The 24,835-nt window shown below is 52.4% G+C and overlaps 1 protein-coding gene across 4 annotated transcripts in view; it reads left to right on the top strand.

Moving 5' to 3' along the window:
- KDM6B (lysine demethylase 6B) overlaps positions 1-24,835 on the top strand; it is a 103,600-nt gene that overhangs the window by 27,707 nt on the left and 51,058 nt on the right. For 3 of the 4 annotated variants that reach the window (XM_066593823.1, XM_066593826.1, XM_066593822.1), the window contains exon 1: positions 22,213-22,432. The exons of the other annotated variant lie outside the window; for it this stretch is intronic. The gene's annotated coding sequence lies outside the window, so the exon portion shown is untranslated. Of the gene's footprint in view, positions 1-22,212; positions 22,433-24,835 lie in introns of those variants that run through there. 4 annotated transcript variants of the gene reach the window in all.

Raw genomic sequence — 24,835 nt, 5'->3', positions numbered from 1 at the left:
CCACAATATATACGAGTATATATCACTATAACATCTATACATAACAGTTAGAAACAGCACCTATATCACTAAACCATAAAGCTTTACATCACATAAACTGTTAACCCTTCCAAGGCCTCGCTTGACTATAAACTACGGCGCCAGTGTTAAACCTCACATGCTAATAACCTTACAGTCCCGTGAGTCTATTTACCCCATCCCTGGCCAGGGATTTTACCTTCCATGCACCCTTCATCTGCCTCCTCTCCCCAGCTGTGACTGTGGTTGGCGGAGGGAAACTTGTGACACAGCACTGACGGGCGCTGATTTGCCCCTTCACCGCCAAGTCCCAGACCGGAGGGGGTGGCGCCTAACGCTGCAGCTGTATGCCACTGCTACAAGCGGCTGTATGCCACCCCTTTGTAAGGGACAGCACAAATACACCATAGACTAAGAGAATTGTGATATACAATAGACTTTTATGACTCCTACCCCAGATGTGTCCCTATCACCCAAATCCTCAGCCCCAATCCCTCACTCCCATCTCTTAATCCCTGTTCTCCACTTGCTTTGGCAATGCTAATGTTTATGTGGCCCTGCCAATGAAGGTTTGATCTAATACGTATAGGGAGTCCCGATCAGCGCTTGTTTACCTGGCTTCAACAGTTCTATTCAGAATGTATGGGGGCCGAACGTTCATACAGATGAGCGCTTGTCCCCCGTACAGTTTCATGATTGTCAGCAGCACATTCCCCGTTCACATGGGGGGATGTGCTGCCAACAATTATTTTTTAACTGCACAAAAGGTGCAGTCAGCCAATGAGTGAATATTTCTTTGCTCTGAAAAGGGATTGTGCATGAAGGGCATCCCAGAAATATTGGTGAACTAAAAAATATTTTCAGGGAGGAAGGGTTCCTCCTCAACATTGTACAAATCTTATTTGTAGCTATAGAAAACATTTGGTGGAGGGGATTGCTTCTAAAGTGAAATCTACAAGTTGTTAAATTCAAGGGTTCACTTACTTTTACTTTTTCTCCCTGCACTGTGAATGATTCCAGACAAAGACATGAACGGTCCAGCTTTCCGTGTGTTATGAGTTAGATTGTGTTTGTCTACAGTTGTGATCACATTTTATTAGTAATCACTGCAGAAATCTAGGTAACTCCAATGGGTTCACTTACTTTTTCATGGAACTGTATTTATAAAATTATTAACCTTAAGGCCCAATGTCCACTTGCCCACACGGATTCCACTGCTGAATCCTGCAGCGGTACCCAGCCGTGCCCGCAGACATGGACAGCAAAATACATCGTCTTACCTGCTCAGATCCAGCGTGGGTCCGTGCCGGCCAGATCTTCGTTCTTCAGGGCGGCGGATGCGTCCGAACGCGGCAGCGACGTGCTGGAAGCATGCACAGTGCCATTTTAAAAAAAAATCTCCTGCTTTCCCGTGACAGTGCCAGCTGCGGGTGTGCCACGGATCGGACGCCTTCCATTGACTTTAATGGAAGCCGTCCTGCGGGATCTGCAGAACAATGCAGCATGCTTCGATTTCATCCCACACGTGCGATCCGCACGGCGGGAAAAAAAGATCACATCCGCATGCTTAAAATTGTTCTGCGGACGCTAATGCATCCCTTTGGGCAGCTTGATTTGTGGATTTCCGTGCAGAGCCACAAATCAAATCCGCCCGTGGGCATTGGGCCTTAGATGTAAATACATCCATACATAAGCTGCTCTAAAATGAACTATAGGATCCTTCACAAACCATCTGCTCTAAGAGCAACTTGTTCTCATATTTTCACTTTTTGAGAAACTAGAAACAGAGAAACTAGATTAGACTTTGTGGTGGAGATGATGAAATGTGCGTTGTGGTACGGGCAGGCGACACAGGAATCAGGTACAATGCAGACACCAGTGGGGGGAGTGTAGCGGTACGGGCAGGCGACACAGGAATCAGGTACAATGCGGACACCAGTGGGGGGAGTGTAGCGGTACGGGCAGGCGACACAGGAATCAGGTACAATGCAGACACCAGTGGGGGGAGTGTAGCGGTACGGGCAGGCGACACAGGAATCAGGTACAATGCAGACACCAGTGGGGGGAGTGTAGCGGTAGGGGCAGGCGACACAGGAATCAGGTACAATGCAGACACCAGTGGGGGGAGTGTAGCGGTACGGGCAGGCGACACAGGAATCGGGTACAGTGCAGACAGCAGTGGGGGGAGTGTAGCGGTACGGGCAGGCGACACAGGAATCAGGTACAATGCAGACACCAGTGGGGGGAGTGTAGCGGTAGGGGCAGGCGACACAGGAATCAGGTACAATGCAGACACCAGTGGGGGGAGTGTAGCGGTAGGGGCAGGCGACACAGGAATCAGGTACAATGCGGACACCAGTGGGGGGAGTGTAGCGGTACGGGCAGGCGACACAGGAATCAGGTACAATGCGGACACCAGTGGGGGGAGTGTAGCGGTAGGGGCAGGCGACACAGGAATCAGGTACAATGCAGACACCAGTGGGGGGAGTGTAGCGGTACGGGCAGGCGACACAGGAATCAGGTACAATGCAGACACCAGTGGGTGGAGTGTAGCGGTAGGGGCAGACGACACAGGAATCGGGTACAGTGCAGACACCAGTGGGGGGAGTGTAGCGGTACGGGCAGGCGACACAGGAATCAGGTACAATGCAGACACCAGTGGGGGGAGTGTAGCGGTACGGGCAGGCGACACAGGAATCAGGTACAATGCAGACACCAGTAGGGGGAGTGTAGTGGTAGGGGCAGGCGACACAGGAATCGGGTACAATGCGGACACCAGTGGGGGGAGTGTAGCGGTACGGGCAGGCGACACAGGAATCAGGTACAATGCAGACACCAGTGGGGGGAGTGTAGCGGTACGGGCAGGCGACACAGGAATCAGGTACAATGCAGACACCAGTGGGGGGAGTGTAGCGGTAGGGGCAGGCGACACAGGAATCAGGTACAATGCAGACACCAGTGGGGGGAGTGTAGCGGTAGGGGCAGACGACACAGGAATCGGGTACAGTGCAGACACCAGTGGGGGGAGTGTAGCGGTACGGGCAGGCGACACAGGAATCAGGTACAATGCAGACACCAGTGGGGGGAGTGTAGCGGTACGGGCAGGCGACACAGGAATCAGGTACAATGCAGACACCAGTAGGGGGAGTGTAGTGGTAGGGGCAGGCGACACAGGAATCGGGTACAATGCGGACACCAGTGGGGGGAGTGTAGCGGTACGGGCAGGTGACACAGGAATCAGGTACAATGCAGACACCAGTGGGGGAAGTGTAGCGGTACGGGCAGGCGACACAGGAATCAGGTACAATGCGGACACCAGTGGGGGGAGTGTAGTGGTAGGGGCAGGCGACACAGGAATCAGGTACAATGCAGACACCAGTGGGTGGAGTGTAGCGGTATGGGCAGGTGACACAGGAATCAGGTACAATGCAGACACCAGTGGGGGGAGTGTAGCGGTACGGGCAGGCGACACAGGAATCAGGTACAATGCGGACACCAGTGGGGGGAGTGTAGCGGTAGGGGCAGGCGACACAGGAATCAGGTACAATGCAGACACCAGTGGGGGGAGTGTAGCGGTAGGGGCAGGCGACACAGGAATCAGGTACAATGCAGACACCAGTGGGGGGAGTGTAGCGGTAGGGGCAGGCGACACAGGAATCAGGTACAATGCAGACACCAGTGGGGGGAGTGTAGCGGTAGGGGCAGGCGACACAGGAATCAGGTACAATGCAGACACCAGTGGGGGGAGTGTAGCGGTAGGGGCAGGCGACACAGGAATCAGGTACAATGCAGACACCAGTGGGGGGAGTGTAGCGGTACGGGCAGGCGACACAGGAATCAGGTACAATGCAGACACCAATGGGGGAGTGTAGCGGTAGGGGCAGGCGACACAGGAATCAGGTACAATGCAGACACCAGTGGGGGGAGTGTAGCGGTAGGGGCAGGCGACACAGGAATCAGGTACAATGCAGACACCAGTGGGGGGAGTGTAGCGGTAGGGGCAGACGACACAGGAATCGGGTACAGTGCAGACACCAGTGGGGGGAGTGTAGCGGTACGGGCAGGCGACACAGGAATCAGGTACAATGCAGACACCAGTGGGGGGAGTGTAGCGGTACGGGCAGGCGACACAGGAATCAGGTACAATGCAGACACCAGTAGGGGGAGTGTAGTGGTAGGGGCAGGCGACACAGGAATCGGGTACAATGCGGACACCAGTGGGGGGAGTGTAGCGGTACGGGCAGGCGACACAGGAATCAGGTACAATGCAGACACCAGTGGGGGGAGTGTAGCGGTACGGGCAGGTGACACAGGAATCAGGTACAATGCGGACACCAGTGGGGGGGTGGAGTGTAGCGGTAGGGGCAGACGACACAGGAATCAGGTACAATGCAGACACCAGTGGGGGGGAGTGTAGTGGTAGGGGCAGGCGACACAGGAATCAGGTACAATGCAGACACCAGTGGGTGGAGTGTAGCGGTACGGGCAGGTGACACAGGAATCAGGTACAATGCGGACACCAGTGGGGGGAGTGTAGTGGTAGGGGCAGGCGACACAGGAATCAGGTACAATGCAGACACCAGTGGGTGGAGTGTAGCGGTATGGGCAGGTGACACAGGAATCAGGTACAATGCAGACACCAGTGGGGGGAGTGTAGCGGTACGGGCAGGCGACACAGGAATCAGGTACAATGCAGACACCAGTGGGGGGAGTGTAGCGGTAGGGGCAGGCGACACAGGAATCAGGTACAATGCAGACACCAGTGGGGGGAGTGTAGCGGTAGGGGCAGGCGACACAGGAATCAGGTACAATGCAGACACCAGTGGGGGGAGTGTAGCGGTACGGGCAGGCGACACAGGAATCAGGTACAATGCAGACACCAATGGGGGGAGTGTAGCGGTAGGGGCAGGCGACACAGGAATCAGGTACAATGCAGACACCAGTGGGGGGAGTGTAGCGGTAGGGGCAGGCGACACAGGAATCGGGTACAATGCAGACACCAGTGGGGGGAGTGTAGCGGTAGGGGCAGACGACACAGGAATCGGGTACAGTGCAGACACCAGTGGGGGGAGTGTAGCGGTACAGGCAGGCGACACAGGAATCAGGTACAATGCAGACACCAGTAGGGGGAGTGTAGTGGTAGGGGCAGGCGACACAGGAATCGGGTACAATGCGGACACCAGTGGGGGGAGTGTAGCGGTACGGGCAGGCGACACAGGAATCAGGTACAATGCAGACACCAGTGGGGGGAGTGTAGCGGTACGGGCAGGTGACACAGGAATCAGGTACAATGCGGACACCAGTGGGGGGAGTGTAGTGGTAGGGGCAGGCGACACAGGAATCAGGTACAATGCGGACACCAGTGGGTGGAGTGTAGCGGTATGGGCAGGTGACACAGGAATCAGGTACAATGCGGACACCAGTGGGGGGAGTGTAGTGGTAGGGGCAGGCGACACAGGAATCAGGTACAATGCAGACACCAGTGGGGGGAGTGTAGTGGTAGGGGCAGGCGACACAGGAATCAGGTACAATGCAGACACCAGTGGGGGGGAGTGTAGCGGTAGGAGCAGGCGACACAGGAATCGGGTACAATGTAGACACCAGTGGGGGGAGTGTAGCGGTACGGGCAGGCGACACAGGAATCAGGTACAATGCAGACACCAGTGGGGGGAGTGTAGCGGTACGGGCAGGCGACACAGGAATCAGGTACAATGCAGACACCAGTGGGGGGAGTGTAGCGGTACGGGCAGGTGACACAGGAATCAGGTACAATGCGGACACCAGTGGGGGGAGTGTAGTGGTAGGGGCAGGCGACACAGGAATCAGGTACAATGCAGACACCAGTGGGGGGAGTGTAGCGGTAGGGGCAGGCGACACAGGAATCAGGTACAATGCAGACACCAGTGGGGGGGAGTGTAGCGGTAGGGGCAGGCGACACAGGAATCGGGTACAATGTAGACACCAGTGGGGGGAGTGTAGTGGTAGGGGCAGGCGACACAGGAATCAGGTACAATGCAGACACCAGTGGGGGGAGTGTAGCGGTAGGGGCAGGCGACACAGGAATCAGCTACAATGCAGACACCAGTGGGGGGAGTGTAGCGGTAGGGGCAGACGACACAGGAATCGGGTACAGTGCAGACACCAGTGGGGGGAGTGTAGCGGTAGGGGCAGGCGACACAGGAATCAGGTACAATGCAGACACCAGTGGGGGGAGTGTAGCGGTAGGGGCAGGCGACACAGGAATCAGGTACAATGCAGACACCAGTGGGGGGAGTGTAGCGGTACGGGCAGGTGACACAGGAATCAGGTACAATGCAGACACCAGTGGGGGGAGTGTAGCGGTACGGGCAGGCGACACAGGAATCAGGTACAATGCAGACACCAGTGGGGGGAGTGTAGCGGTAGGGGCAGGCGACACAGGAATCAGGTACAATGCAGACACCAGTGGGGGGAGTGTAGCGGTAGGGGCAGGCGACACAGGAATCAGGTACAATGCAGACACCAGTGGGGGGAGTGTAGCGGTACGGGCAGGCGACACAGGAATCAGGTACAATGCAGACACCAGTGGGGGGGTGGAGTGTATCGGTACGGGCAGGTGACACAGGAATCAGGTACAATGCAGACACCAGTGGGGGGGGTGGAGTGTAGCGGTACGGGCAGGTGACACAGGAATCAGGTACAATGCAGACACCAGTGGGGGGGTGGAGTGTAGCGGTACGGGCAGGTGACACAGGAATCAGGTACAATGCAGACACCAGTGGGGGGGGTGGAGTGTAGCGGTACGGGCAGGTGACACAGGAATCAGGTACAATGCAGACACCAGTGGGGGGGAGTGTAGCGGTATGGGCAGGCGACACAGGAATCAGGTACAATGCGGACACCAGTGGGGGGAGTGTAGCGGTAGGGGCAGGCGACACAGGAATCGGGTACAATGCAGACACCAGTGGGGGGAGTGTAGCGGTAGGGGCAGGCGACACAGGAATCAGGTACAATGCAGACACCAGTGGGGGGAGTGTAGCGGTAGGGGCAGGCGACAAAGGAATCAGGTGCAATGCAGACACCAGTGGGGGGGAGTGTAGCGGTAGGGGCAGGCGACACAGGAATCAGGTACAATGCAGACACCAGTGGGGGGAGTGTAGCGGTAGGGGCAGGCGACACAGGAATCAGGTACAATGCAGACACCAATGGGGGAGTGTAGCGGTAGGCGCAGGCGACACAGGAATCAGGTACAATGCAGACACCAGTGGGGGGGAGTGTAGCGGTAGGGGCAGGCGACACAGGAATCAGGTTCGATGCAGACACCAGTGGGGGGGAGTGTAGCGGTAGGGGCAGGCGACACAGGAATCAGGTTCGATGCAGACACCAGGCTTTCAAAAAATATATTTTTTTTTTATTTTAACCAATGACCTTGGTGATGAAGTTGCCTAGAAGCTTCTGTTAACAGATAAGTAATATGTGGTTATTCAGAAACTTTAGACAACCTAACTGACCGTAAGAGTCTGCTGAGCTCTAAGGTGAGTGGGGGATGGTAACAGTCTATTATAAATCACTGTAGAACAGGTGGTAGTATCATCCAATGTCTCACCCCAACAGTGGTGGTCACTCACACACATTCCGAAAGTAATGCACGTGTTCAATAACTTGTCCACGACTGGCGGATAATTATGTGTTCCTCTGGTTTCGGCTCAAGCGCACATATTTTAACTGGCAGTCCTGCTTTTAAGTCACTACCTGTGTGTATACGTCAGGTCTTCTCCTGAGGGCCTACCTCACTTACGTATTTCCAGCATGTTCGGTACCGTAATATAGGTGATACATCTTTGGACGTCCGTTGGGGGGAACCACATTCGCAGAGCTGCAGGATGAATCCTTTGTAGCAGTCTCTCTAGCCGTAGTCCCTGCAGCTTTGTTCTCTCAGTGACGTCGGTTCTGGCGTGTTATGGAGCTGCACTTCTCAGAAACCACCTGCCTCCTTTTTTGTGCCACTGACCCCCTCTAACGTCCCTAGCCGACTCCTAACTCCTTTGCCAGCTCTCTCTCTCCCAGCAATGTAGTCTCTCTTAAGGCCGCCTGCAGACGAGCGGGTCGGATCCGGCAGCGAGAATTCTCGCTGCGCGATCCGACCCGAGCGCCTGCAGTGACGAGCGCGTACTCACCCGCGCCTGGCGGCCCCGGCTCTTTCATGTGCCGGCTGCCGCGCAGCCGGCGCATGCGCAGACCGGAGCCGGCGGCCGGGTGAGTGCGTGCCCCGCAGAAAATTAGGACATGCCGCGGTTTGTTTGCCACGCGAGATTTCGCGCGGCCAAACCGCGGCCGTCTGCATAGGAGTGCGTATTTTAATGCACTCCTATGCAAACTTTCAACGGCGGAAATCCCGCGGAAAATCCCGCGGCGGGATTTCCGCTCGTGTGCAGGCGGCCTAAGGCTCCGTATCACTAGAATTACTCTACAGCTTGCAGCTCTCTATGATCTCAAGTCCTCCAGATCAACACTCCATAAAGAAATACACAAACTGCAGTAATGTATGACAGCCATCAGAGGTCACCTTTTAAACAATCAAGATTGTATAACTATAGGAACCATAACAGAGCTCATTACAGTATAAACTCGAACCTGAGCTCCCTTCTTACATGCACATAGTAAGAAACAAAGAGCGAGCATGAATCAGACAAAGACATCATGACTTAGGGGTGAGATTCATGTATGATCTTTGGCTGAGCTGTAAATCTACGCCTCAAAGGAAAGCTGTCATGTATAAATATTCAAAACCTGTTGGGTCTCATAGGCTAGCCTCAAGTGCCAGTGATAAATATTATTTGTGACTACTAGTAGACTTTCTAAATATAATTCCTGCCTAGAACTACACTATTCTACCAAAAGTAATTTGTCACCTAAACTAGAATCAAAAGTAGTATTTATTTCCATATGTTTATACTTAGTGGGGTCTGATACACTTCAGCTGGTATTTCCCTCCATTCGTCCTGCAAATGTCTGGCAAATTCACTCAAAAACAGATGGATGCTGTAATATGCCATGGGTGTAGTAGCCGTGCGGGCCCGGAGAGTAGTCAGGAGGAAGCTGGAGGTCATCAGCAGGTAGTCACAGTTGTAGTACAATGGATGAGGCAGAAGCGTGGTCAAATTAAAGCAAGGAGTCATTATCGGGTAGTCACAGTTACAGTACAATGGGTGGTGAGACGGAAAGCGTAGTGAGATGGAAGCCAGGAGTCATTATCAGGTAGTCTTGCAGAAATAGTGGAGCAGCAGGTACCGTGGAACAGTACTAGTGCAGTATGTCTCCACCGGAAGTATGGGTGGAGACGGGTTGGCCAGGCGAAGTTACTGGGAATGCCCCGGTCATGCCCACAGCTGCGAACTGGCTGCTGCACACACATCTCCCCAGACACACATGTACCAGCCATCCCCCTGACAGCTGACACATCTCCCCACTAGCCTCTCATCTCCGCTCCCGTCCCCCCACCGCCGCAGCCGGCCCCACTGTCACTCTCCCTGCGGGCCTCCCTATCACTAAGCCGCACTCGCATCTCTGCTCCACGACGACAACCCCGCTCTCACCGTCCATGCCGCCCCTCCGAGCCGCACTCTCATCTCCACTTCTGTCCCGTCCCCCTGCGGGGTCATAGAGAATCGGGGCGCCACCGCTAGAGCAGAGAGGAGTAGGATGGAGTCTGTTCACCGCCGGGTCAGAGACAGCCAGGGCTCACCCGCTGCCGCCTTCAGATTTGGCCGCTTGAGCAGGGAGATGTGGAGGATGCAGGTTGTTCACTGCCAGGTCACTGCTGCCTCAATTTAGATTTTGACGCTCGACCTGGGAGGAGAAGGCCGCTGCCACTATTGTTATTCAGATTTGGCCGCCTGACCAGGGAGGAGAAGGAGGAGGCTGAAGGCTGTACACCGCCGGCAAGGTAGCCAATCGGCAGCTGTAACTCAGCCCGGCCAGCCTATGTCTCCAACCATACTTCCGGTGGAGACATACTGCACTAGCACCCCTTGACCAAACAGTGCTGTGAAGCAGAATAAGCTTGCAAGGAGGGAATGGCAGGGTCAGGTTTATATAGAGGAACAAGACACAAGGGTGGACTAGACAAGGAAGACACAGAACCAGGAACAGGAGACTAAGAATCAGAGAGAGCTATCCAGCATGCTGACTATCTCAGTATGAAGGGCTGCCACTCAAGTTGCAGGTTTGAATCCTGACACATGGCGTGAGAGCAGCTTCACTTCATTCAAGGGGATAAGACTGAGCTTCTATACCAGGCACCGCCGCTAAACAATGTGCGGTGCCGTACTCAATATGGACTGCACTCATCTGGGCTCTGCGCATCACTTCTCTTAGCTGATCGCTATGGACCCCTGCAGACCAACTACTGTTAATTCTGAGGATAGATCATCAATAGTCGAGTCTCAGAAATCCCTTTTAAATCCTACCAACATGTTATAAGCATCCATCCTACGGCTTCATGCGCACAGCAGTATTATGACTCCTCTGCTATATCTGTGTGTCTCCGATTCCATGCAGAGGTTTTTGCTGCTGCTGGCATGCTCCATTGGAGGTATTATCATGTACAGCGGCACACCGCACTAGGGAGCCGCCCGGCCTCCATGCCTTACTGTACAGGCTCCAGGCACATGGCTCTGCAGTATTGATGAGTCCTAAATTATGTATTCCCATGTCACACACCAGTAGATGTTATCGGGCCCTCATCAGTCCTCACTGAGTCTGTAACCATATGTCTACGGATGTGTTGAACGTAGAGTAGTGGACGCATGAGACGCCCAACTGTGGATCTCTAAGGTGGATTCTGCTGCTGCCGATTCCACATCAAAACGTGGCAAACCTTCCTCAAAGAAGTCTGTAACGTTTACAATTACGTATTGTAATGGCAATTTGCGCTGTTCAGTTTATACGGCTCAGATTCTTCTAGTAGATGAATTTGTAATCCACATGCAGAAAAAAAAGTGACAAATCACTTCATCATGTTCCACACAAAATCCACACAGGGTTTTCAGCACCTGGATTACTTTAAAGGTGTCATATCAAGATTACAAGTTACCCCCCCACTAACTTACTTATTGGTGAGGGTCTGACTGTTGGGACCCCTACCGATCCTGAGAACGGGGGTCCTGCGGCCCGCTCTGCCTGTCACTGCGGGGCTGGCTTCTATCCCCCACAGTGATGTCAGCATGAAGGGAGAGCTGGCCGAGCATGCGCAGTCAGCGCTCCATTCATGTCAATGGGGTTGATGGAAACACCCAAGTGGGCGCTCAGGTGTCTCCGCAGTCCCATTGAGAGTGAATGGAGCATTAGTGCACTTGCGCAACCAGCTCTCCATTAAAGTCCACACAGGACCCCCGTTGTTGAGATCAGCTGGGCCCCAGCAGCGAGACCCTCACCAATAAGTAAGTTATCCCCTATCCTTTGGAAAATCTTGATCTGACAAGTTGGTTTTCGTTGGTTGTTGTCAGCTTCAGCCTTTAGCCAGGATTGCTCCCAAAAATTAAACTTGAGGGGAATGCCCGTGCGCCCGTGATACCAGGGCTTGGCACCTACTCCAGTAGCCAAGGTCCATTCTACTCCCCTTCTTATCTTATTAAATGTGCAGGCAGAAAAGGCGAGATGCGGGTGATTTTCTTCATGGCTCCTTGTACCACAATGTAGGTGCCCATCCAATGACTTCGGTCAGCCACTTCGCCTGGCGCCACCACTTTCTCATCTACATGGGCAGAAAAATTTGCATTCAGCTTATTAATTACCATCCGTACCAAAAATCGGATACACTCAAGACGGGCGTCCTAGAGAATTGTCCACTACAAAAAGAACATTGACTATTTTGTCCTAGCCGAATTCATCCTTGTCATCTCCACCACCCTCGGAGAACATAAAACGTTTTCTGACTGCAAGCTGCAGACAAGCTGAGAGCAAGCAAGGTGGAAAAACATCTGCCTCGCACATGAGGAATGAAAACCCCATTACTGCCCAACCTGAGACTCCTGGGGGTGAGGCCTGAGGTGCAGCAAAGGTTCAAGTGTCAGCAATAGACTTCTAGATTCCCCTCGCTGAATGCCTTGTGTCCGAAAGACCGCAACGGCCCGGAGATAGTCCTCCGACCGTCCGCAGAGGTGGGACGTGCCGACAACAACCTCATGGCTGCACAGTTGTTCAGGTTTGGTGACTACTTTTTGAAAATATCCTTTCAGACACGTTTGCGAACTCGAAGAGGAGGGGGTGATCTACCGGAGTCCCGAGAGTGAAGCTGAATCTCCCAAGCGTTGCTTCTTTTTAGAATTATAATCACCTCTTAAAGCCCCACACATCAGTCTTGTTGCCCGATCACAGTGGTTGTTGTGGAGTCGGACGACTCACTGAAGCCGGGGTCAGACGAACGATCCGGACTCCACATGTGGATTCCCACAGCGGAATATGTCCGTGACCCCTGCTGTTTCTGTACTGCAGATGACCGAGGACGCTGGCTTTTTTTTTCTAAATATTTCTAGTATTTCCCGCGCCGTCGCTAAGGGATGACACCGGTACCCGCGACCTATCCGCAATATCAATTGTGGATGGGCTGCGGGTCGGACGACCTCCTTTGACTTTAATAGAAGCCATCCGTGTAGAGTCCGCAGCAAAATAGAGCATGCTGCTTGCAGAATACGCAATTCGTTTCTGCGAGTGTGACGGAAAAGCAATTTTTACATACCTTCTAATGCGTGCCATATGCTCGGACCTTCCGTGCGGAAGCCGATCGCGGATTCCGCAATAGAAATCCGTTCGCGTGAGACCGGCCTAAGGCCGCATTTACAGAGGAGAGCACGATATTGGTCTGATTGGACCAATATTTCGCTTGCAAGCGTGATTTTTCTGCAAGCGCAATGCATTTTGCGAGAAAACACGTGGCATGTTGCTCCAGTACTTGTAATAGTAAAATTGTATAGCACTCGCGTTCACATGTGATGGGATTTTTTTGGCCTCCCATAGAAAATACTTGGTGATATCGTCCAAAAATAGGAGACGGTGCGGCTATTCCATCACCCATGCAAATAAGGAGCTTCTCGAAAAGGCACACAAGAATAAAGTCACCGTTGTGAATACCGCCTGAGGCTGCACCTACACAGCCAATAACAGCGTGTGAGTTCTATTAACCCATTGTTTTCAGTGGGTTAATTTATGTGTGCCTTTTTCCTGTCGCACCGATACTGTGAGTGGGAAAAACTGCAGCGTGTTCCTTTTTTAGGTGATATCGCCAATTATTTTTTATGGGAAGCAAAAAAGTATCAAAACTACTGGAGCAACAAGCAATTTTTTTTTCATGCACATGAAACTCATATGTACAGTGATGTGGGGCATTTTTCTGGCAAAACGCATCACACTTGCAGAAGAATCGCTTGTTTGCAAGTGTGATATCGGATCACTTTCCCATGACTGATGATATGGAGGGAAATAAAGACCAGGGACAATGCATTTCAATGCCTGACCTTTTTTACCCCCGGGAGTTAAGCCAACTCCCAAAACACATGAACCTTCGGCCAAAACAGACATTCATGTGTATGGGGGAGTCGGTGGGAACAAGTTGGACACCTTGACTGTTCATGCTCTCCTCCTCACAGACCACATTGTGACGCTGGTGTCATAACGCTGTCTGCTCTGGAGATCGGTGCAAATAAATAAGGAGAGGTACCTGTATGTCTGGTCTCTGTAGAAATGAGGGGATCTGGGCTGGGGTCTGTACAAATAGGGGGATCTGGTCCGGGGTCTGTACAAATAGGGGGATATGGCCTTGGGTCGGTACAAAAAGGGGAATCTGGTCTGGGGTCTGTACAAATAGGGGAATCCCCGGTCTGGGGTCTATACAAATTGGGGGATATGGCCTGGGGTCTATACAAATTGGGGGATATGGCCTGGGGTCTGTACAAATAGGGGGATCTGGCCTGGGGTCTGTACAAATAGGGGGATCTGGCCTGGGGTCTGTACAAATAGGGGGATCTGGCCTGGGGTCTGTACAAATAGGGGGATCTGTACAAATAGGGGGATCTGGCCTGGGGTCTATACAAATAGGGGGATCTGGCCTGGGGTCTGTACAAATAGGGGGATCTGGCCTGGGGTCTGTACAAATAGGGGGATCTGGCCTGGGGTCTATAGAATTAGGGGGATCCGGCCTGGGGTCTATACAAATAGGGGGATCCGGCCTGGGGTCTATACAAATAGGGGGATCCGGCCTGGGGTCTATACAAATAGGGGGATCCGGCCTGGGGTCTATACAAATAGGAGGATCTGGCCTGGGGTCTATACAAATAGGGGGATGTGGCCTGGAGTCTATACAAATAGGGGGATCTGGCCTGGGGTCTATACAAATAGGGGGATGTGGCCTGGGGTCTATACAAATAGGGGAATCTGGTCTGGGGTCTATACAAATAGGGGGATCCGGCCTGGGGTCTATACAAATAGGGGGATGTGGCCTGGGGTCTGTACAAATAGGGGGTTGGATTTGTTTAGAGTAGCTAGTATCTATTTATTTTGAGCATCTGATCTGGGGGTCTATATTTATGTGGTCTGATCTGTATTTAAGGAGTCTGTATGGGGATGATGATGGGAGGTCACAGGTACCATTAGTGATGGGCGTGTCCTATATAAATGGGCGAGGAGGCCTGTGTTCAGCCACTTGGGGGGTTTTCTTGCTATGACTGAGAACTTCAGCCCACACTTGACAACATAGTCATCCATAATAGAGGAAGTAGACTGATTACTGGTCATCGGAGCAAAACCTCTCACCAGTTTTCCGGGAGGGGGACCTGACAAATAAGATGGGTTTGTCCAACCTTTTATGGGTCTCCTATAGCTCCTCGTTGCTTTGATCTCCACAGTTGGCCTTCTATATTCTTTTCATCTCACAGCTAGATGTACAGATGTTTCCACCCTTAGCCTTCCGCGGATTCCTTTAAGGGCTGCATTTTCTTACAATCCAAATTCAGTACGTTCTCATGCAAACACATGTAGCACAACCAATTCCCGGTAGAGGGAAATAGGCAATTTTTTACCCCCAAAGCCGGTTGTCTGTCGCCTCTAGACTCAGGATATCTTGAGCTTGTCTTCTCAATGAGTACAGAAAAAATCGTGTACTACCATATTAGCCAGAAGAATCTGTGATGTTCTCAATGGGAAGAGAGAAGTAAAGGCGCCCATACACCCCGACGGCGCCCATACACCCCGACAGCCGTCGATTGAACGTTCAGCTGACGGGTGTTTCCATACATATGATCGTTCGTTGGGATGTTATAGCGGTGTAGCTGACAGCCAGGCGGCTCTGGCAGCGGCTTGTCTTACAGGGAAGATTGGACAATAAAATTTAACACCCCTGATCCTTCTTTTTTCCCCCCCGACATCATCTTTTGGGGGAAGGTTGAGCAGCCCCAGTATACTTTAGAGTCGTCCAACCTTGCCAAAATCAGCAGGTTCGGATGACTAAACACTAATTTGTATGGGGCCTTAGGCCCCCTGCACAAGGGCGGAAATTCTGCGGTAGGATTTCCCACAAAATTTCCGCCCGTGCCCGCCTGAATAGGATTGCATTGCAAAACGCAGTCCTAGGCAGACCGCCGTGATTTGTCCACGTGAAAACACGCGCGTAAAACAAATCGCGGCATGTCACTCCCGACACGCCGGCTGGGAGGCAGCTGGCACATCACAGAGAGGAGAAGACGCGGAAGAAATTGAGCCGCACTGCTCACTGCACGGGCGTTGTCGGATCTGACCCGGCCGCCTGCAGGCGGCCTTAAAGGGATTTTCCTACTAATAAAATGTTTTGAACAGCTGGGCATGGCATAAAATAATAAAAGGGGTAATACTCACCCCTCTTCAGTGCTGAGCGGCTACAGCGACGATCCTCATATGTATGTTCAATGGAAGTCAGGTGACAGCTACAGCCAATCAAAAGACACAGCATCACCATCCTGAACTCCTGGCATCATGGTGCCCAGGATGTGAGCGCTGATGCCAGGAGAATGGCCGGTGACGGTGTAGTCTCTGATTGGCAAATAAAAATTCTCAAATCTCCAACCTTCAGGAAGAGGATTTTCTTTTAACTTTAACATCACATTTTGTAGAGATCCATAAAAAGAGAAAAATTAAACATTTATATCTGCTCAGTTATACAAATTAAAGTGACCCTCCGGCCTGGAGAAACAAAGCTGACCAACCCGCTTCTCTGACTACTTGCTGCACACCGTGCATGGCTTGCATCGGCAGTCTAAGACACTGCATGCTGCTCTGACTAGTCAGCACGGCCAATCAAGGTGTAGTGTCTTAGACTACCAACGCATGCTGTGCACAGTGTTCAGCAGGTAGTCAGAGAAGCTGGGGTCGCCATCTTTGTTTCTTCAAGCCTGGATAGTTGCTTTAAGTTCTTAAAGCAAACGGGTGCTTGTTCTCCTCAGCCACCGCGATCCAGCGCTGCAGCCACGCTATTCTTCCAGACTGTGTTGACAGCTGAAATCAGGTGAACGCTGCCGGCCAATCAGAGGCCTCAAAGTTACTTTCTTTGAACTCATGGCATCATGGCACCAAGCATGTGAGCATTGATGGCAGGAGAACGGTTGGTGATGCTGTGGCCTGTGATTGGCTGCAGCTGTCACCTCACTTCTGTTAGACGTACACAGCGAGTTCATCGCCAGAGCCACTCACCTTTTTCCCAAGGGGGTGTAGAGAGGTGAGTATTACCTCTCTTGCTATTTTAGGCCACGCCCAGCTTTTTAGAATATTTTTTTTAAGTGGGGAAAACTCCTTTAATGGAGCACCCACCACACGGGATCTACGGCGATCACCCGATCACCCAGGCCCGCTGTCGGCTCAGAAGAAAAGGGAGGAAATGGTCTATCTGACTTCATCCCAATTGAAATCAATGGCAGCTAAAGTGGCTTTTACACTTCAGCATCTGTCACTGCAGTGTAGCGGGCCGATCAGGTGATCACCGCAGATCCCGTGCGGCGGGTCCATGGCGATTAACTATTGATGATCGATCCTGAGGATAGGTCATAAATGGTTTTTGCCCAAAAAATCGCTTCCGGTTGGCGATACAAATGAGATCAGCCGCAGCAGCCGATTATTTTATGTGTATGGCAGCCTCCTGACTCTCCCCTGATGGTGATTGGTTTGTTCTTGGTAGATAAGCCGCTGCCAGAAGGAAACGAGTGTCCAGCAGCGGCTTTTCCTCCTTGCTACATTCAGAACATATGTATGCTCAGCAGAGTCCGCTGTCAGAGACCTCTGGCAACAGGCTTATCTCTGATGAGAACATAAGAATCAAGCCCAGCCCAACACTTCTTTCTCCCAGCTTCTGCTTTCGGGGAGAGCCTGGACGTCCCCTAAAACAGAAGATCAGCCAGTCCTGCTGACATCCTTCTAGTGCTTACAGCCAGCCTAACGGTCCCCATACACACTGGGGAACAATCAGCCGAACCCGCCAGCTTCACAGGACTGGATGACTCCTGCTTTCATGTGGAGGCTTCTCAAATTTCCCCCGACAGATGATGTTGAGGGAAAGAAGGATCGAGCGTGTTGAATTTCAATGTCTGATCCTCTTGATCCCCCCTGAGATAAGCTGTCGCCAGGGGTGTCTTACTGCGGCTTACCCCTCCAAACATTAGAACGTTGGGCCAAATCAGTATTCATGTGTTTAGGGGATTCGGAAGGGATAGCTGTTGACTCGACCGAGAGTTGATGCATTCGGGGGAGTCGGGAGAAACTCGTTCAGCCAACGAATATCAGAGGTGTTCGGCCACGTTCTGGACTGCACATGTGCCAATATGCAGATATGGCAGTATCTTCAGTACATCCCTGCATTACTACAACATGTGCACCTCTGGAGTATTTTGATCCTTGTGCGTGTAGACAAGTTCTCTGCGGAGGTTGTGGGATTCTGCGTATCATTCTGGTCTACGGACCGCTAAACCGGAGGAAAGACTGCAGCATGAAGCAAGAGTGAGAGTGGATGGCGAGGGGCATCTGTATGGCCCCCCGTGTGCCGGGTGTATCTGCGGGCTGCATACACTGGAGTGTGTGTAAGAGAGCGCCAGCTGTCCCAGTAATTCCAGCAAATCTCCGCTTATTCCTTGTAGAAAAACATTTACTATAAGCAGAGAGCGGTATCACCCCCAGCCTCACATCTGCACGGCCCCCTCCCCGCACACCTCCGACTCCCCCTTCCCTCACACCTCTGGCAGCTCAGGAGGGAGGTCAGTGTGAGGGGTGAGGCGAGGACACATTCCAGATGTTATGTAATAAGCGGGAGAGAGGGGATCGGGCTGCCTGCCAGGACCTGTATACAGTATACGTCTGCATGTACACCGAGCGTATACAGCCGGCCATGTGTACACCCCGTACCTGCCACCCCATTGTCAATGTCAACTCTGTAATCAAATCTGAAGGCGTCACCTCCCACCCTGAGCGGGTCACACCCTCCAAACACAGGCGTGTTGCACATCAGACAAGTCATGTATGCCACATGGAGCAAACTACTGGGTCACTATGTCACCCTGCTGGGGGAGGAGCAGACTCATAGCTCCCTGCTGTATATATCACCCTGCAGGGGGGAGGGGCAGACTCATAGCTCCCTTCTGTATATATTACCGTGCAGGGGGAGGGGCAGACTCATAGCCCCCTTCTGTATATATCACCCTGCAGGAGGAGGAGCAGACTCATAGCCCCCTTCTGTATGTATCACCCCGCAGGAGGAGGAGCAGACTCATAGCCCCCTTCTGTATGTATCACCCTGCAGGAGGAGGAGCAGACTCATAGCTCCCTTCTGTATACATCACCCTGCAGGGGGAGGAGCAGACTCATAGCTCTCTTCTGTATACATCACCCTGCAGGAGAAGGAGCAGACTCATAGCCCCCTTCTGTATATATCACCCTGCAGGGGGAGGGGCAGACTCATAGCCCCCTTCTGTATATATCACCCTGCAGGGGGAGGTGCAGACTCATAGCCCCCTTCTGTATATATCACCCTGCAGGAGGAGGAGCAGACTCATAGCCCCCTGCTGTATATATCACCCTACAGGAGGAGCAGACTCATAGCTCCCTTCTGTATATATCACCCTGCAGGAGGAGGAGCAGACTCATAGCCCCCTTCTGTATACATCACCCTGCAGGGGAAGGAGCAGACTTATAGCTCCCTTCTGTATATATCACCCTACAGGAGGAGGAGCAGACTCATAGCCCCCTTTTGTATATATCACCCGCAGGAGGAGGAGCAGACTCATAGCTCCCTTCTGTATATATCACCCTGCAGGAGGAGGAGCAGACTCATAGCTCCCTTCTGCATAGATCACCCTACAGGAGGAGGAGCAGACTCATAGCCCCCTTTTGTATATATCATCCGGCAGGAGGGGCAGATTCATAGCCCCCTTCTCCATATATCACCCTGCAGGAGGAGGAGCAGACTCATAGCCCCCTTCTGTATACATCACCCTGCAGGGGGAGGAGCAGACTCATAGCCCCCTTCTGTATACATCACCCTGCAGGAGAAGGAGCAGACTCATAGCTCCCTTCTGTATATATCACCCGCAGAAGGAGGAGCAGACTCATAACCCCCTTCTGTATATATCACCCTGCAGGAGGAGGAGCAGACTAATAGCCCCATTCTGTATATATCACCCTGCAGGAGGAGGAGCAGACTCATAGCTCCCTTCTGTATACATCACCCTGCAGGGGGAGGAGCAGACTCATAGCCCCCTTCTGTATACATCACCCTGCAGGAGAAGGAGCAGACTCATAGCTCCCTTCTGTATATATCACCCTGCAGGAGGAGGAGCAGACTCATAGCTCCCTTCTGTATATATCACCCTGCAGAAGGAGCAGACTCATAGCCCCCTTCTGTATCTATCACCCTGCAGGAGGAGGAGCAGACTCATAGCCCCCTTCTGTATATATCACCCGCAGAAGGAGGAGCAGACTCATAGCTCCCTTCTGTATATATCACCCTGCAGGAGGAGGAGCAGACTCATAGCTCCCTTCTGTATATATCACCCTGCAGGAGGAGGAGCAGACTCATAGCCCCCTTCTGTATATATCACCCGCAGAAGGAGGAGCAGACTCATAGCCCCCTTCTGTATATATCACCCTGCAGGAGGAGGAGCAGACTCATAGCTCCCTTCTGTATATATCACCCTGTAGGAGGAGGAGCAGACTCATAGCTACCTTCTGTATATATCACCCTGCAGGAGGAGGGGCAGACTCATAGCCCCCTTCTGTATATATCACCATGCAGGAGGAGGAGCAGACTCATAGTCCCCTTTTGTATATATCATCCGGCAGGAGGGGCAGATTCATAGCCCCCCTCTCCATATATCACCCTGCAGGAGGAGGATCAGACTCATAGCCCCCTTCTGTATATATCACCCTGCAGTGGACGGAGCAGACTCATAGCTCCCTTCTGTATATATCGCCCTGCAGGAGGAGGATCAGTCTCATAGCCCCCTTCTGTATATATCACCCTGCAGTGGGAGGAGCAGACTCATAGCTCCCTTCTCTATATATCACCCTGCAGGAGGAGGAGCAGACTCATAGCTCCCTTCTGAATATATCACCCTGCCGGGGGAGGAGCAGACTCATTACTCCCTTCTGTATATTTCATCGTGCAGGAGGAGGAGTAGACTTATAGCTCTCTTCTGTATATATCACCCCGCAGGGGGAGGAGTACACTCATAGCTCCCTTCTGTATATATCACCCTGCAGGAGGAGGGGCAGACTCATAGCTCCCTTCTGTATATATCACCCTGCAGGACGAGAAGCAGACTCATAGCTCCCTTCTGTATATATCACCCTGCAGGACGAGAAGCAGACTCATAGCCCCCTTCTGTATATATCACCCTGCAGGGGAAGGAGCAGACTCATAGCCCCCTTCTGTATATATCACCCTGCAGGAGGAGGAGAAGTATCATAGCCCCCTTCTGTATATGAAACCCTGCAGGAGGAGGAGCAGACTCATAGCTCCCTTCTGTATATATCACCCTGCAGGGGGAGGAGCAGACTCATAGCTCCCTTCTGTATATATCACCCTGCAGGGGGAGGAGCAGACTCATAGCCCCCTTCTGTAGATATCACCCTGCAGGGGGAGGAGCAGACTCATAGCTCTCTTCTGTATATATCACCCTGCAGGAGGAGAAGCAGACTCACAGCTCCCTACTGTATATATCAGCCTGCAGGGGAGGAGCAGACTCATAGCCCCCCTGTATATATCACCCTGCAGGAGGAGGAGCAGACTCATAGCCCCCTTCTGTATATATCACCCTGCAGGGGGAGCAGAATCAGAGCCCCGTTCTGTATATATCACCCTGCAGGAGGAGGGGCAGACTCGTAGCTCCCTTCTGTATATATCACCCTGCAGGAGGAGGAGCAGACTTATAGCTCCCTTCTGTATATATCACTCCGCAGGAGGAGGAGCAGACTTATAGCTCCCTTCTGTATATATCACCCTGCAGGAGGAGGAGCAGACTCATAGCTCCCTTCTGTATATATCACCCTGCAGGGGGAGGAGCAGACTCACAGCTCCCTTCTGTATATATCACCCTGCAGGAGGAGGAGCAGACTCATAGCTCCCTTCTGTATATATTACCCTGCAGGGGGAGGAGCAGACTCATAGCCCCTTATGTATATATCACCCTGCAGGAGGAGGAGCAGACTCATAGCCCCTTATGTATATATCACCCTGCAGGAGGAGGAGCAGACTCATAGCTCCCTTCTGTATATATCACCCTGCAGGGGGAGGAGCAGACTCATAGCTCCCTTCTGTATATATCACCCTGCAGGGGGAGGAGCAGACTCATAGCTCCCTTCTGTATATATCACCCTGCAGGAGGAGGGGCAGACTCATAGCTCCCTCTGTATCACCCTGCAGGAGGAGTGGAAGTCTCAAAGCTCTCTTTTGTATATATCACCCTGCAGGGGGAGGGGCTGATAAATTCAGGTGTTACCCTTGGAAGGGAAGGTCTAGAACTGAATCCCTGGAGCTGGGCAGGAAGTGCGGGCATAGGATATCGGGAGGACAGCCTGGAGGGAGGGGGCTGGGATGGAGAGGAGGAGGATGGGGCGGTGAGAGCGAGGCTGGTGTTCCGGAGGGGGGGAGGAGGAGGAGGGGAGATACAGGCTGGGGGGAGGGGAGCTTTCTTTGTTTGAATACAGACTGGAAAAAAGAGAGAGAGAGAAAGAGACAGAGAGTGTAAGAGAGGAGAGAGGACGAGACAGCCGGCAGGTCATTGCACGGGAGTGCTGGCAGTATATGGTGGGCACCAGCTGGCACCGCTCCGGTAGGGCTCGGCTGTCTCCGCCGGAGTTTGCGGATACCTGTGCTCCGGTTGGATGGAAGGAGAAATGAGGGGTCATCTGTAGAAGAGAACACATGCAGGTACGGGGGGCAGGGGTGTGGGGGCCGCCGGGATCAGACAGCAGCGCCGGCTGCAACTTTAAATGGACTGATGGGATTTAAATGCCGGGGTTTAAAGGGACCGGGAGCGCCGCCGCCGCTGATCATGCATGGTGATTGCTCTGCGCTCCCCCCCCCCCCCCTCTTGCGTTAATGGGATGGTTGTTGGGGGAGGGGAGACTTGCATTCCGGCGTGCAGGGGGTTAAGCTATATGTCTTGCTGCGATTGTAATGACTGGGGAGGATGGAAGGGGTTAATGCCTTGTACTCCTGATTTACACAGAGCCCGGCGTGCCGTGTAAATAACTGCAAATAGGTGTACTACATGCATGTGTACTGTACACGGGGGCAGGGGTGCAATCCCGGGGGCATGCAGTGATCGTGTGCACGGCTGTATATATTGACCAGTTGAAGGGTCAGGGTGATGTGCAGTGTGACCTACAATGATCGGGTGCAATGTCCGGGAACAGGAATGGTTTGCAGTGACCCGGTGCAGTGCACAAAGCGCTAAGGGCTTCGTACATTTTCCTGTTGCAGCATGCAGTGTCAGGGAAAGTGCAGTGGAGGTAGACGGTGACCCGGGGCAGGGTGATATGTATCTGCAGAGACAGGGTGACATGCATGTCGGGGAGCTGCAGGGTACATGATCGGGGGCATGTAGTGACTGGCTGCAGGCAAAGGGGCTTTTATTGACCTGGTGCAGTGTCCGAGGTAAGGCGTATTCATGGTGAGCCCTGTGCAGGGATAGCGTATAGGGGTCATGTAGGGAAAGGGTGCAATTTCCAGGGGTGACCTGGATGCAGTGTCTCTGACCGGGTGACATGCATAGACTATGAGCAGAGTGCAGTGGCTGGGTGCAATGTACAAGGGCAGTGCAGGGACTGAAGGGATGACTGGGTGCAGTGATGTGGACCTGCAGTTTCTGGGGATTTGGAGGTGTGCAGTGACATGCTACTTTGGGGTGCAGTGAGTAGAAGATGAGGTGCAGTAGGGTTTATTATACAGTGATTGCAGTGCAGAGGCCCATGGGAGAAGCTGTGCAGTGAGCAGGGCACACAAGGGCACGGCCAGGAATTACGTGCAGACACACAGTGGGATGTGCAGCGATTGCCATCTGGGGCCCCTGGGTGTTTTCTCAATAGAGGGACACGGGCAGCTGATATAGTATGGGGGGCTCAGGTGCTGCTCAGGGTCACTGGCCTACAGGTCGTTCACCTGTAATGTGAGGACTGTTGGTCTCCTGTGCTATAAAGGGTTAATATGCTGTATGACAGGTCCACTGACTTTTGTACTTTGGTGTCACTTCTGATGTCTGTTAAAGAGCCGGGTGCCAGCTGTTATCTATCTGGTTCCTGATCCTGCCAATTCCCTGAGTGTGTGCTAGGATTGTAAGTGTGCCGTGTGAGCATATACTCTGTGTGTGCCGTGTGAGCATATACTCTGTATGTGCCGTGCATATAACCAGGCAGATGAGAATTTAGAAGAGTGTGTATTATTCTGGTATTGTGATGGGATCTGAGCTCGGACTGTAGAGGGTTATTGGGACTTGGCACAGGACTAATATTTAGTGTGACAGGTGCAGTGGGCATTGTATAAACGGATAATTCTTAGTGTCAGGTGTAGTGGACATTGTGCTGCTTTAAAGGGTTAATAGGAGTGTGACAGGCATAGTGGACATTGCATTGCTATGAAGGGTTAATGCATTGTGCAGTGTGTGAGGGGTGTAATGGAAAGTGCGTGCTACTATGAAGGGTTAATCCAGACCTGGCTGTGACGGGTTAATATGCAGTGTGACCAGTATAGTGAGTCTAGCGTGTTACTATAAAAGTGTAATATGCAGTGTTACCTGTTAGACAGTTTATCCCGGCGCTTGCTGTTGGCGTACGTGATGCGACAAAGTATTACCTTTGTTTTATGAAGGGTTAATGAACAGGTTGACGGCTACAGTATCGGGTGGTGGCATGAAGGGGTTAATATTCAGGGGGACAGGCAGCTTGACTAATGTGATAAATGGTTAACCTGTGGCTAGTATTGGGTGATACTAAAGTGTTTATTAGCAGTCCGTGTGCGGTATGAAGGGTTAATATGCAATGCAACAGGTCACATGGGCACTATGAAGAGCTGGTAGACGAGGTGCCGGACCTGCTGAACAGTCCTGTGGGTTATGAAGGGTTAATGTGCGGTCCTCAGGTTATTTTTAGGGATAGGTTGTAAGTTTGTATTTAAAGTAGAAGGAGCGCGCCGGCATTAAGGGATTAAAGTGTTAATCAGATTTAGGTATTTTTCACGCTAATGTCCTTTTGAAGCTGTTAGTCCTCCTATCTGAAGGTGTGGGACTCTCCTGTCTGTAACTTGGATGTCTTTGGGGTTTAAGTAGGAACATCC

Source organism: Eleutherodactylus coqui, chromosome 2, assembly GCF_035609145.1.
Source record: "Eleutherodactylus coqui strain aEleCoq1 chromosome 2, aEleCoq1.hap1, whole genome shotgun sequence".
NCBI classification, from domain to species: Eukaryota; Metazoa; Chordata; class Amphibia; order Anura; family Eleutherodactylidae; genus Eleutherodactylus; species Eleutherodactylus coqui.
This window is presented reverse-complemented; position numbering and strand designations above follow the sequence as displayed.